This window comes from Cavia porcellus, unplaced genomic scaffold, assembly GCF_034190915.1.
Source record: "Cavia porcellus strain 051 isolate PalLab524CR breed Dunkin Hartley unplaced genomic scaffold, mCavPor4.1 scaffold_24, whole genome shotgun sequence".
In the NCBI taxonomy this organism is placed as follows: Eukaryota; Metazoa; Chordata; class Mammalia; order Rodentia; family Caviidae; genus Cavia; species Cavia porcellus.
In genome coordinates, this window is record NW_026947507.1 from 8,199,784 (window position 1) to 8,215,580 (window position 15,797).

Below are 15,797 nucleotides of genomic sequence, written 5' to 3' on the forward strand. Positions count from 1 at the left end.
ACCATTCTTATATCTCTTGGATGAAGCCTACTTTGTCATGATCCTTTTGATGATTCATTGCATTTTATTTGCCAATGTTTTGTTGAGAGTTTTTGCTTCTATATTCACTAAAAAGGATCGACTGATAGCACTTTTTAAATTTTATTTAAAGAAAGAGTAAACAAAACAGAAAATAGGTAGAAATAATACATATGTTCAGAAAAGAAAATGAACAGTAAGAAATCACTAGTTGATGTTTACATATTGTCATTTTACAAATAGTTGGTCAAGGTACAAAAATGGAACATGTAAAGTGGGAATTCAAACAGTGAGACTGCAAACAGTTCTGTTCAACTGTCCAACAAAAACTTAGTAACATGGTTGTCAATCCTATACACTTAAACATACATGCAGTTATCCATATCTTCAATTATGTTGACACTGAATAAACACAAGCAGGCTTATATCACTCTGAACAAAGAATAATACTATTGCTGGGTTTCACATTATGACACTCCAGGATCAGCACTGGGTATTTTAGTGTCTCTTTTTCTTCAAAGTATCTGCTAATTTCATCATGTGTCATAAAATCCGTTCTCATAAACTGTTTATAGATTCTACACATACATGAGTCTTAACAGGTATTTCTATCCTTTCTATATTAGAGGGAGAAACAAAACAAAGCAAGGCAAAGCAAAACATATTCCTATAATCACATGAAACAAAATAAACATACAAGACCATTGTACAAAGAGATCTCCCATGGTTCCTGTGTTGTCTCTTGTTATCTCCAATAGAATTTGCTATATCATCAGACATAGTATAATTGAATATGTCAGTACAAATCAGTATTAATAAAAACACAACTTTGTATATAGTACAGAACTTCAAAAACTGGCAGTTATCAAACCAGAATGTATATAGTTGAGTCTTGTCATCTTGAGTGTAGTTGCCTGTACTCTCAGACTTGATACTATCAATCATATCAGTTTTGAATAAAATCTTCTCTGCCGCATTTCTGTTATGCTCTTTTTTTGCCATCAGTTGTCTGCTTATCTTCTGCATTCTGTTTTCTGCTTCATTCATTGAGGCCTCTCTGCCACTGTTCCTGGAACCTAGTACTTTTATCTTTCTCTAGAATGCCCTGCAGTATTCTCTGTAGAGTTGGATTGGTGGTTGCAAATTTCCCAAGTTGCTCTTTGTCTTGGAAGCATCTTGTTTCTCCATTAATTTCTAGAGACAGCAGCAGCGTAAATGCCTGCCTTGCAAGCATATGGTGGTGAGTTCGATCCCCAGGACTGAAAAAAAAAAAAAAAGAAAAAACTTTCTAGAGACAGTTTATCAGGGTATATCAATCTGGGATGGAGGTTATTTTCTTTCAGGGCTTGGAATATTTCACTCCAGGCTTTTCTTGACTTGATGGTTTGTGTCGAGAAGTCTGCCGTTATTTTGATGGGCCTTCCTCTGTAGGTTATCTGTTTCTTGTCTCTAACAGCTTTTAATATTTTGCTCTTATATTGAATTTCTGGGATCTTCATTATTATATGCCTGAGTGTAGCTCTGTTTTGGTTGTAGGTGGCTGGAGTTCTGTATACCTCATATACCAGAATATCATTTCTTTTTCCTATGTTTGGGAAGTTCTCCTTAATTGTTTCTGTGAATAACCTTTGTAGTTCCTTTGTTTGTATCCCAGCTTCTTCATTTACATTCTTTATTCTCAAGTTATAGATCCTTTTATCATCTTCTAGCCTTTGTATTGTTACTGCTTGTTTCCTTGTTATTTTAAAAAAGTTTTCCTTTTCATACTCCCATCTTGAAAAACTGTCCTCCAGTTTGGATAATCTATCCTTAGTTTCTTTCAAGCTGATTTGCCATCTTTCCATAGAGTTTTTAATTTCCTGGTGATCTCTTTGAATCTGCTTCATGTATTCTGTATATTTTTTATATTCTTCACCAAATGGTTCTCTCCTGTCTTTGAGTTCCTCCCTTCTTCCGTCTGTGTCTGCTTGAGGGGTGCTTAGTATCTCTTTTATTAAACTTCTTATATCTTGCTTTATTTGACTAAATATCTTACTTTTGATCTCGTCTATGAGGTCCCTAATATATCTCTTTATGTCCACTAGCATTGTGTCTGATATCACATGTTTGCTGTTCCCATTCTCCTTTGTATTTACCTGTCTTGGGTCAGTGTTCTCAGGGTTGGGGCCTGGGGACTTTTTGTTGTTGCTTCCTCTTCCCATCTTTTTTTTGCTTTTTCCAAGAGGCCCCAGTTTCTTTCTTTGTTGGTTACAATTCTTCTGAAGCATGCTGGCTAGATGACCCTTCACACTGCAGTGTGTTAGTGAGTTACAGACAGGGACAGCGTATGCTGGCCCCTCCCCTCCTGATTTGTCAAGCTGCTGTGGCCTCACTACTGTATTACTTTCCACTGCCTCCTTCTGGACCAGCCAAACCTCTGAGGCCCCAGTGGGCCAGTGTGGTTAGTGTGCACCACCACTGCAGGGACTTGACCTCAGATAACCTTTTGGGTCTCTGCCAGGTCATGTGACCAAGGTCTAGCACACTCCACCAATCCCATTTGGGAAGGGAACAATTGACTGAAGTACTGCTGCCCCTTGTACTTTCCAGTTCTGCCTGATCCTAAATGTCATCTGCCAGGGCCCCCTATTTATGGAATGGCTCCACTCCCATCATCCACCACAGGCTCCCCACCAACTCAGCTCTCCATTTGGCTTGCTGACCCTCGAACTCCATGTAACTGTGACTCCAGTGAGTTGAAGTGGTGGGACCTCAGATTGCTGTGCAAGTCATTGTGGGACCTTGGCAAGTCACAGCGGGACCCCAGCAAGTCACGGTGGGGCCTCAGCAAGTCACGGTGGGAACTTGGCCAGTCATGGCAGGACCCCAGCAAGTCACAGCATCGGCCAGTCGCGCGTCCCCCTCAGATGGTCAGCAAGTTGCCTTAATTTCTTCTTGGGACAAGAGAATTCATCTCCCTCTGTTTGGGGCTCCCCACTCTGTATTATATTGAATTCTAAGTTGACTATCTCAGGAAGCTTCTGTAGCCAGTTGTTACTATCCACCATCTTTTGGCAATGCCTCAATAGCACTTTTTTGATTGGCTTCTTTTCTGGTTTTGAAATCAGGGACATGCTAGTGAGGAATAACTTTGGTAGTACTTCTTTCAGTTTCATTAAAGAGTTTGAAGAGTGTTAATGTTAAGTCTTCTCTGAACTTCTTTTAGAATTTAGTAGTAAATACATTAGGTCTTGGGCTTTTCTTAATTGATAGATTTTTTTTGATTATTGCTTCAATTTCATCGCCTATTATTGGATTATTTGAAGTTTTTATATCTTCTTGTCTCAGTTTTGGTAATTCATATGAAGAGAATAAAAAGAAACCTATTCAGCCAATCAAAATAAAACAATGAAAATGACACCAGACTTCAAAACAAGATAAACAGAAATCAACACTGGCTACCGTAATATCTCTTGCTATTTTCAAAAATAAAATCAAGCAAAACAGAACAGAATAAAACCAATCAAAACAAAACAATGAAAGCAATATAGGGCTTTGGAAAAAGATAATAGGAAATCAATAATGGCTACTAATAGGATTATATCTAGAAGATGAGAAGTATAAAACAAAAGAGGCCTTTATTCTGGGAACACAGAGAGAAAACCAACACCCTCCAACTGCTGGAGTCCAGCTTTCTCTCTGGTGGACATGTGGCTTGGGGGGTATATAAGTAGCCTAAGCTTAGGGTAGTGCCCTAGGGCCATTAGAGATGCACAGGTATCTCATTGGCACACATTTGGCGCCAGGGGCAGATTCCTAAGGGTGGGGGGAGATAGAGTCACAGGTAAATCCCTAGGGGTGGGGGAGTTAGGAGCTCCCTGGTTCTGGTTGAGGCTTTTCTGGCTACAGAGTCCTGTTTGGACCAAAACCCTTTCAGCTACCATAATATATTTTGTTATCTTTAAAATAATTGTCCATGACACCAAACATAATAAAGTGAAACAAAGCAAGAAAGAATACAACCTAAAAAAACAGAACAATGAAAACAATACAAGACTTCAAAACAAGATAATAGATTTTCAGTGGCCACTGCCTTCCCTGTTTAGACATTTCTTCCCTTCTCACTTTCACAGTATCTATTGTGCATTTTGGATCCCACTAGCTTCGTTAGTTTTTTTGTACTAGGGAGACAGCACAATGTTCACCCGTATGACTCTGAAACATTTCACCCATAAGCATGACCCCAAGTTGTATCCATTTACCTACAAGAGCCTCACAGTTATCTTTTTTTATAACTGAGTAGCCATATCTTTCTTATCCATTCTGCAATTGATGCACAAGCTACCCCTACTTTTTTTCTGGTTTCCTGTCACATAAAGGATTGATTTTCTCCTTTGACTTTTAGTCTGTGAATTTTCTTTCTCGTTAAAGTATATTTCTTGTATAAAGCATATTGATGGAAACTGTCTCCTTATCCACTCTCCCTTTTCCCAAGTTTTCTGATATTACTTTTGTACATAGACTTTTATGTTATTTGTGTTGGCCTCTGCTTTTTTGCTTACACCTATCACCCTTAAATTATTTTTTTGTGTCATTTTGCAGCTGTTGAATATTTCATTTCCTAGTTCCCTATGATTTTCAGGAGAACTTACCTTTCACGACTGCAAGCTGCAAGCCGCCAACCTATCTTCAAGGTCTGAAAGTCGATCTTCAGTTTCTTTCAAGCGGTTTTGCCAGCTTTCAGTGGAGTTTTTAATTTTCTAAATATCTCTTTGAATCTCTTTCCTGTATTTGAAATATTTCTTCTATTGTTCATTCAAAGTTTCCCTCATTTTCTATTCTTTTCTTTTTATCTATGTCTTCTTTAGAGATGCTCAGTGAGTCTTTTATTATGTTTTTCATTTCTTCTTTTACCTGAGATAGTGTTTAAATTATAGTTTCTTTCTCAGCCTCATAAAGTTGTTTCTTTACTTCAGTTGCCATCACTTCAGGAACTTCAGGTGTGCAACTTCCAGTCTCTTTGGTATTTGGATCTCATGGACTTTCTCTGCATGGGTTGGAGTCCAGAGACTGCCTTTTGCTTTTTCACCTTGACATTTTTGTGGATTCATCTGAACAATCAGGTAATGAGGTCTCAGGCACTTCCCAAGTTGGCTACCATTTCTCTGAAGCATGACTGGCTGGTTTCCCTGGCCAGTGCTGGCTACAGGTATCCAATGGAGGTCTTTGACTGTGCTGGTATGGGGCTAGTCACTGATGCCTAGACCTGAGCTGATTGCCATCAAGAAGGGTCCCTGATGGTGGCTGTGGTTCATGAAGGGACAGGGCTGGCTGCTCCCTCCTGACTTGGGTACCAACAGAAAGTGCCCCTGATGGCAGTTGATGTGTGCACCCAAGGAACAAATTTTCTACATCACTGCCACTCTTACAATATTTTAAATCATCCTGCTGGGCTCTTTGCTCTTGATTCACAACATAAATCTACATAAAAGCTCACAACAATAGCCACACCACAGCCTCAACATTTGACTGCCTTGAAATTTCTTCTGCCAGTTTAATTAGTCCATTGTCCTCAGTCTTAGTCTCAGACAATCTCTGGACATGAGCAAAATATAGACAAACTTTTTGCCAACCTATAATGTACATCATCTGGAGTCCACACACCCAATGCAGTCTTGCCTCTAAGCAGAAACCTCCTGAGCTTGGTCTTTACTGGAAGAACCAGCATGTCTCATACAGAACAGCCTAAAGCATTCCAGCTCTCATCTTTCAGATGACATCTCAGAACCTTTCCAAACACTTCCCACAAGTCATTCCCAAATACTCTTGAGCTACATGGCCAGGGACAGTCACAGCAATGACTTCACTCTCAGTACCAAATTCTGTCTTGGTTACTTTTTGCTCATTGTTGAGGCAAAATACCTATCACACAAAATTAAGGAAAGACAAATTTGTTTAGGTCACAGTTTGTGGAAGGTTCAGTCCATAGTTGGCTGGCATCAATGTGGATGTCATGGCACAAGGGCACCACTTCAAGGCAGCAGAAGACAGCAAAGCAACAAGAACAAAAAAGGGAGACATTGCTTTCATTGTTTTGTTTTACTGATTTTATTCTATTTTGTTTTGTTGGATTGTATCATGCCTGATGGTATAGGCAACTACTTTGAAGAAGATAAGATACATTATGGCACCCACTGTTTTTACTATTATCTTGTTTTAATGTCCTATCCTGTTTCCACTGTTTAGTTTTTATTGGTTTTATTCTGTACTGTTTTGTTGGATTTTGTCATGCTTGATGGTATGGGCAATTCTTTTGAAGATAACAATAATGGTAGCCTTTATTGATTTCCTTGTATTTTATTTTAAAGTCATGTACCATGTTCATTGTTTTGTTTTGTTGACTCTATTCTGTGTTATTTCATTTGATTTTATTCTCTTCAAAATAAAAAAAGGAAGAAATTCACCGTCCTCTCTTCGTGAATCAGCACCATTTGCAGACTGCAGAGGGAGAGAACCAGGCCTCACAAGAAGGTGATCCCTGCCTAGAAAAATATCATTTTCATTGATTCCTTGGGTTGAGTTTTATTCTCTTTTGTTTTGTTTGATTATATTAAACTTGATAGCATGAGCAGCTATTTAAAAGATTGTAGGGCATACTATGGTAGCCATTTTGGATTTACTATTAGCTTATTTTGAACTCCTTTATTGCATTCATTGTTTTGTTTTTATTGTTTCTATTATATTTTGTTCTGTTCAATTTTACTATATCAGAAGGTATCTGTAACTATTTTGAATACAACAAAAGGCATTATGGTAAGTATTGCTGATTTTGTAAGATTTTGAAGTCCTGTGTCACTTATACTTATTTTGATTGATTCTATTCTGTTTTATTTTTCTTGGTTTTAATCCTCTTTAAAATAAAAAAAGAGTGAGGGGGGAGCCTCTTTTTTTCTCCCCTATATGTAAGCAGCTCTTTCCTCCAGGCAGGCATAGCATTCACACCATCTTCTTGCTCTATTTTTGCAATAGATGAAGATGTTTACAAAGTAAGGACACTGGTTCCCTGCTGAGCCATTTAGCTGAACTTCTAAACTTCTCAAGCTGACACAATGTATCAACCACTACATTTATTTCCTCTTCTTATTCTTTTTATTTCTATCTCTTGTCTAATTGCTCTGGAAAATATTGACTAATTGTGATGATAATAGATATCCTTATTTTGTATATCATTTTATAATAAAAACTTTCATGCTTTATACATTTAGTATGAAGTATACATTTAGTATGAGTGTTGGTTTGTTATAAATGGTTTTTATCAGATGGAGGTAAAGAGAATCTATTCTAATTTTCTGAAGAAGTTTTATAGTGAATGAGTGTTGGACTTTGTGAAAAGTTTTTCCTGCATCTGTTAAGATGATCATGTGTTTTTTGTCTTTGACTCTGTTGATATGGTGTATTACATTTATTCATTTGCATTTGTTGAACCATCACTGAATTCCTGGGGTGAATCCCACTCATTCATGGTGTATAATTTTCTTGATGATTTTCTGTATTCTGTTTGGTAGTACGTTACTGAAAATTTTTGCATCTGTGTTCATTACAGAGATTGCTCTACAGTCTTTTTTTGTGGTTGGGTCTATCTTTGGTTTTGGTGTCAGGATAGTACTTGCCTCCAGGAATGAGTTAGGGAGAATTGCTTTCATTTCAATTTCATCGAAGAGATTAATGAGTATTGGCATTAGACCTTCTCTAAATTTCTTGTAGAATTCAGCAGTGAATTAATCAGGAACCAGGCATTTTTATTGGTATGGTTTTAATTACATTTTCAATTTCATTAACCAATATAGGGTTATTCAGAATTTTTGTATTTTCTTGATTCAGCTTTGGTGATTAATATGTATCTAGGAATCTATTTCTTTTGTGAGACTATAGATTTTCAAATTAGTTATTGTTGATCTGGATTTCCACAAGATCTGTATTGATTTCACCCTTTTGACTCTTGAGTGTGTGAATTAGAGTCTTGTCTTTTTTTTCTGATAAGGTTGGCTAAGGGTTTATCAATTTTATTTTTGTTCTTTCAAAGAACCAACTGTTTGGTTCATTATTTCTTTGTATTGATTTCTTAATCTCAATTGCTCTGATATTTATAATTTTCCACCTTGTATGGGCTCGGGGTTTGACTTGCTCTCCTTTTTCTAGAAGTTCATGGAGCAATATTAGTTTGTTTATTGTGCTCTTTCTGTTTTCCTGATATGAGAATTCACTGCTATAAATTTTCCACTTAGGACTGCTTTCATTGTGTCCCATATGTTCTGGTATGTTATATCTGCATTTTTGTTTAATTGTGGGTATATTTAATTTCTTTTTAAATTTTATCCATGACCCTTTGGTTCTTCTGGAGGCTGTTATTTAAGTTACATGTGTTTTTGGAGTTTGTGGGAGTTTTTGGAGTTTGGAGTTTGGGGAGTTTAATTGCACGATGGTTAGATAATATGTGTGGGATAATTTCAACTCCTTTGCATTTGCTTAAGCATATTCTGTGGGCTAGTATATGGTGTATTTTTAGAGAAATCCTATGTGCAGCTGAGAAGAATATGTATTCTGATGTTCTTGGATGGAATATTCTGAAAACATCTCAAGTCCATTTGTTGAGAAGTTTGGTTCGGTTTTGATATTTATTTGTTGATTTTTTGTCAAGTTGTTCTATATCTTTTTGACAATTTGGCATTAAGGTCCACAGTTACAATCATGTTAGTGCTTATTTGATTTTTACATCTATTAGTATCTGTCTTATGTAATTGGATGGTATATTATTTGGTGCATATACATTCATAATTGTGGGGCTGGAGGTTTAGCTCAGTGGCATAAGCACCTGCCTTGCAAGCAGGCGGTCGTGAGTTTGATCCCCGGTACCGATAAAAATGAAAAAGACCAAAAAAAAAAATACCATTCATAATTGTTATCTCTTCCTCTTGAAGTTTTTCCCTAACAAGTATGTAGTGACCTTTTTTATCTCTATTGATCATTCTTGTTTTGAAGTTCATTTTGTCTACAAACAGGAATAGCTACCCTTGCATTTTTTGTGAGTTCCTGTGTCATGGAGTATTATTGTACACCCACTGTCCTTCAGTCTATGAGTTTCTTTTTGAGTTAAATGTGTATCTTATATACGGCATATTGTTAGATATTGTTTTTGAACCATTCAATTGTTTCTTGATCCACCCAGAAGATCCAGTCTGTTTCTTTTGATTGGTGAGTTGAGGCCATTTACATTTATGTTTAAAACTGATATATATTGACTTTCTTTGTTATTGCTATTGATTCCTTGCTTTTTTCCTGTGTTTAATTTCTTTCCTTGCCTGGTGGTTTCTTTCTGTTGTTGTTTTTGGAATTGTGGTCATGTTCATCTCTGTCTAGAATATCTTTTAGTACTCTTTCTAGGATTGGTTTGGTGGTCATGAGTTCTTTCAGTTGTTCTTTGTCATGGAAATATCTCACTTCTTTATTAATTTTGAAAGATATTTTTGCAAGATACATCAATCTGGTTTGGAAGTTGTTTTCTTTCAGAACTTGAAATACTTTGCTTCAAGCTATTCTTGACTTGAAGGTTTATGTTGAGAAGTCTGCAATTATTCTGATGGTCTTTCCTTGATGGTGATCTATTTCTTTTCTCGAACAGCTTTTAATATTGTTTTGTATTGAATTTCTAGGATCTTGATTGTTATATTTCTAGGTGTAGATTTATTTTGGTCATGGCTAATTTGAGTTCTATATACTTCACTTATCTGTATTCCAGTTTCTATTTCCATGTTTGCGAAATTTTTTGCTATTTTTTCTGCAAGTAGTCTTTTTATATCATTTTTGTTGACTCTTGCTTTTTCATTGATATCTAGCTGTCTAATATTGTTTTTCTTCACATCATCTTGCAGCTATTGAATTGTTTTTCCTGATCCCTTGTTATCTTTAAGGGCTCTTTACCATCATGCTCACTAGCTGTGATCCTGTCTTCAAGGTCTGAAAGTCTATCTTCAGCTTTACTTAAGTGGTTTTGCCAGCTTTCAGTAGAATTTTTAATTTCTTTGATATCTGTTTAAATTCATTTCCTGCATTGTATTTCTTTACTATTTTGACCTTTCATGTTTCCGCTTTTTTATTGTCCTGTTTTTAAAATCTATCTATTCTATATTTGCTGAATATTTCTTTTATGATTGTTGTCAGCTTTTTTTTACTCTAGAGATTATTTCTGATCTGTTCTCCTGTATAGTCTAATGCATTTGTTTCTTTACATTGGTTGCTATCATTTCTGAAATTTCAGATATGCATCTTCCATTTTCCCTTGTCTCATTGTGTCCTGGTCTTGTTCTGGGTGACGTGGAGGTCTGAGATTGCATTTTGCTTCGGCACTTTGTCAATTTTTAAATTTTTTTTTTCTGTGCTGATCATTATAGATTTTTGTAGTATGTAGCTATATCACTAGCATCAAGTTCTCAGTAGGAAAAGTCTGTTCTTCAAGGGTATCTTCTGGGTGTAGGTGATTCTTGGTTTATGTCTGTCCCAAGATCCTATGTTGCCAGTTAATTAAGACTGAGATGTTGGTATCTGTTTGGTTCAGCCCCCAGTTCTTTGGTGCTAGGATTTGGTGAGGTTATTACCCCACAGTTTCCTAGTATTGTTACAGAAGGGAAAACAATCGATTACACCTGATATGATTCTAACAATAACAATAGCATCAAGCAAATTTAGATACTGATACACTGTGGTAACCATTAATTGTGTACCTTTAATACTAGGAGGAAAATGTACGATTTTATAACAGAACCAATAAAAAATTAGAAGCATATATGCAAAGCATTTGTCCTTTTGTGGAGTGGTTTTACCTTGTGTTGGGGGAAATTTACAAAGGATAGTGGATAAAACAAAGATAGCTGAAAAGAAAATAGAAGCAAGATCGTAGGATGGATGATCCTACAAGTTTGGATGAGCACACAAGTTTGAGAAGTTAGATAAGAGGGCAAAAGAGAAAGAATGAAGCCAACATTGGGAAAATGGCCATACTCCCAAAACTGTTATACAGATTTAATGCAATCCCAATCAAAATAACATTAACATACCTTTCAGATCTAGAGAAAACACTCCTAAAATTCATTTGGAAACAGAAGAAACCTAGAATAGCAAGGCAGTTCTGGGCAACAAAGGCAAGGCTGGAGGCATCTCAATTCCTGACTTGAAATTATACAACAAAGCTACAATGATAAAATCAGCATGGTACTGGCAAAGAAATAAACCTGAGCATCAATGGAACTGATTAGAAGATACAAACACAACTACAGACACTTAGCCACCTGATATTTGACAAAGGGACTAAACATGTTCACTGGAAAAAGGATAGCCTCTTTAATAAATGGTGTTGGAGAAACTGGTTTTCCATATGCCAAAGACTGAAACTAGTCATGCCTATCATCATGCACTAAAGTCAGAATGGATCAAAGATCTAAACATTGAAACAGAAACACTAAATCTATTGGAAGACAAGATAGAAAATTTGGAGACATAGGGGTATAGGCAGAGAATTCATGAACAAAATGCAAATCACACAGGAAATATTTCAAAGAATCAACAACTGGGATCACACCTTATTAAGAAGTTTTTGCATTCCAAAAGAAATCACCAATAAAATGAAAAGAAAACCCACAGAATGGGAAAGAATTTTAGTTGACAATCCCTCAGAGAAAGAACTTATATCCAGTGTATATAAAGAATTGAAAAACATCAAGCCCCTCAAACTCAAAGACCCTCTCCAAAAATGGGCATCTGAGATAAACATACATTTCACAGATGAAGATATGCAAATGCAAATAAATACATGAAGAATGTTCATCATCACTGGTCATTCAAGAACTGCAAATTAAAACAGCACTGAGATTTCATCTCACTCCAGAATGAATAGCTGCTATCAAGAAACCAACTGATAATAAATGTTGGTGAGACTGTGGGGAAAAAGGAATGCTTCTCCACTGTTGATGGGAGTATAGACTGGTGCAGCCACTATAGAAATCAATATAGAGATTCCTCAACAAATTAGGATTAAAAGTTCCATTAAACCCAGGTATTCTCCTCCTAGGTATTTTCCCAAAAAAATTGAAAATATCATACCACAGTAATATATGTACACCCATGTTCATAGCAGCACAATTTTTAATAGCTAATCTTGAAACAATCAAGATGCCCATCAACCACAGAGTGGATGAAAAAGATGTGGTATTTTTATACAATGGAATATTACTCAGCTATAAAAGGATGATATTGAAGCCTTTATAGATAAATGGAGGCAATTTGAGACCATCTTTGTAAGTGAAATATTCATATTTGTAAATATAACATTGCCTCTCTAGTGTAAAAAATAAAACCTGAAAGAGTAATAAGATCAAAAATACATAATAGATATTGTAAAAATGAAAGGGAAGGAAAGTGTTCTAAAGGTTGTAACCATATGGATATTTAAGTATGTAAGATAGATGACCATATTACTAAGTTTCCATTAGATTATTGAATAGAATGGTTTGGACTGTCAATGTGTGAGTGTCCACTTTTTATGCTTTGATTTTATAACTTGAATAATTATTTCTAAGAGGACAATATATAACTTTCAATTAGTAATTTCTTAGTGTTATATTTTCTTTGAAATTTTATATTACTTTTACCCTATTTTTCCGTTTTGTTTTGCTTTTCTCTCTCTTTTTTCTTTAAACAAAAGAACAAGAAGCCAACTTACCCTTCCCCTGACCCAGTGCAAGCCATGCAGTTCCCAGGAGGAGAACAAGCCAAATCTGCCCTTCCAGAGTTGGCAGAAGCTATGCTGGGCGTTGGAGGAGTAATAAGAAGAACAGAAGCTAATTCACCCATCTCGTGAGCCAGCTGGTGTGTGGGTTGGGAGACAATAACACCTCCCATTGTGTAAGCGACCAACTGATTCAAAGGACAGGCTGAAATGATCGCATCTGAGGTGCCAAAACAACTTAATGCTTCTATTTTATTTTATTGACTTTGCAGGCCTAATGCAAATAGTTTCAGCATCTTTTAAGAAGATAATTATATGTAATATAGCAACTGTGGGGGATTTCCTTCCAGATTTCCTTCTGTCTTGGTTTTGAAATTCAATATTGTTCTCACTGTTTTGTTTTGTTCTGTTTTATTGTTTTGTTTCATTCAATGTTCTATTTTGACTGGCTTTATTCTGTTTTGTTTTGTTTGATTTTATTATGTCTGATAATATGGACAGCTATTTTGAAGAAAACAAGAGACATTACAGTAACCATTGTTGATTTCCTATTATCTTGCTTTGAAGTTGTGTATCACTTTTATTGTTCTGTTCTGATTAGTTTTATTTTGCTTGATTTTATTCTCTTTAAAAAAATAGCCTTTAGTGGTGACCGATGCTGTCCTTAGCAATATACTGAGCAATCTTATGTCTTATAAGATAGTATTAAGGGAGAAAAAGTTTATGAGGCCATCGGTCTTGTGGGAAGTTCAACTTGAATATGGCCACTTCTTTAAGCAACAATGTGTTGAAGAAAGTAGTTTCAAAATGAACTTGTGGGGCTATTTTGGAATAATTTGCTTATTGCTTCATACTTTTTCTATAATATTTTACTGTTTCCATGTTGTTTGGCAATTTGTTTAACATATCTGCAGGATGCTATGTGTTTCGTGGAAGAAATTATCAATCAGTATAAATCCAACCAGCAATGAAAGCCTTGCCATGTTTAAGACTTAATAGATCTCCAACGAAGAACTACTTAAAATAGAAATGGACAAAATGCTAAATAATACACTGCCCCACATAATCACTGCCCTCTTGGGAGAGGAGAGAATGACTCAATGTGGGGTTTTCCATCTTTGAATTTCAATAGCCTGATGTCAGGATCAGAGTGCAGAATAGAATGGCTGGTTCTGTGTGCTCCCCTCTGAAGGAGTTTTGCCATAGAATAAACTGCAGGATGTTAAGAGCGGTGAAAGGCCAAATTGGGGATGCTTAGTTTGTTATTTCCTCCTTCTTCCCTGATTACAACTTCCTTTTTCCTTTCCTTGTTTGCGCAAAGAAAATTCCAATCAGCTCCTCGGGCATCATCAATGCCCACCCTAAGCATCACATCTGGTCAAAGGTTATATAAATCCCCACACCTGGTATCTGTCTGGGCAGAGGAAAAAGCCAAACCACTGCTGGTTGTGGGCTCCTCTCTATGTCCTTTAAATAAAAGGCACTTTTACTTTTTCTTATACTCTGCTCCTTTATTGCTCCAGAAAACTCTAACACCCTCCATCCAAAATTCCTTTCCCAGGGCCTCCTCTGTCCTGTGATGCCATTCCCACTGACCATGATGTGCACGGACACGAAAGTCCTTTCGTAGTGTTGTGACTTTCAAGGAAGATGGTGATTACCAAAAAAATAAAATTGAAGGTGGACCATAGAGAGATCAGCAGTTAGTATCACAGACTGTTTTTTGTTAATTAGAGTTTTTATATATATTTATCATGTGTTATTAGTACTTGTGTAGCTGTCTGGGAACAAGGAGAGGAAATGGTAAAATGAGCTTTCTAGTTGAACAGTTTAACTGTTTTAAAGATGTTTTGTGCTGTAACTGTCCTTATACTCTTTTCTTCTTCGGTGGAAGGGGTGCAGTTGCAATCATCCTTAGGCATTCAAAATACGTCAGGCTGGAAGCAGCATCTCTGATGATTTCCTAGGTGTAAAGAAAAGCGTTATTGGATTCAGGGTTTTAGTGGTGGCCTTAGTGACTGTAATACTTTGAAGAGTTTTGAAGGGAAATATTTGTCACTTAACCATTTAGCCAATTCCTAAATTGAAAATTTCTCTTAGAGCAGCATCACACAATCTTGAAACCACTAAAATTTGGCCTGGGTAATTCCTTGTAGTGGAGGATTCCTGTGCATTGTAGGATGTTAAGCAGCATGCCAGGATGCCATTAAAAGGATCCTACCTACAAGATACCAATAACATCCCTACAAGTTCCACCATCAAAAGTGTTTATGGAAATTGTCATATGTCCCCTCTGACAAGAACTCTTGCCCTGGTGTTTAAACTGTTTGATAAATGATTACTCAGGAGCAGGTGGATAATAGGCCACAACAGAAAATTTAAAATTTACACACAAGCAGCATCCATTGTTCTATATTTTTCTTATCTAATTTATAATTTAATACAGTACAATTTTTAAAATTTCATTTAGAGTTGATAATAAAAAGAAAAGATAGTGTTTCGATTTCTCCCATCTAAGGTACCTAGCATAGTCAAATTCATACAGACAGAAAGCGAGGGTGGTCATCAGAGCTGGAAGAAGGATTGGGGTTATTATTTAAAAGATGCAGAAACTAGGCAACTCATAGCCCCAATGGAAAGCCTGCAGACCAATACCCACGTGTAAACCTTTAAAAGATTTCCATCCTAAAGCTTTTCTTCTTTCATTCCTCACCGTTAGCAGAGCTCCCTGCTGCCTCCAGTCTCTCCAGTCTGCTGGCCTCACCTGGATCCCCTGAACTCCAGAAATTGTTTTCAAAGACCAGCTATTCTAAAACACTTACTCCACGTTTAGAAACTTGGGTATCCTACCTTACTTTCATGATTAAAAGATCCAGAGACTGAGTGAATAACAGCACTCCTGGAGAAAAAGGGAAAAAACAAAAACAGAGAAAGTGTACAAGTGGGACCAGAGACCAGGCCTGAAGGGTGAGAGAAACAGCTGTGGCTGGGAGCTCCGCCCAGCCTGCGGGAACTTTCTCCC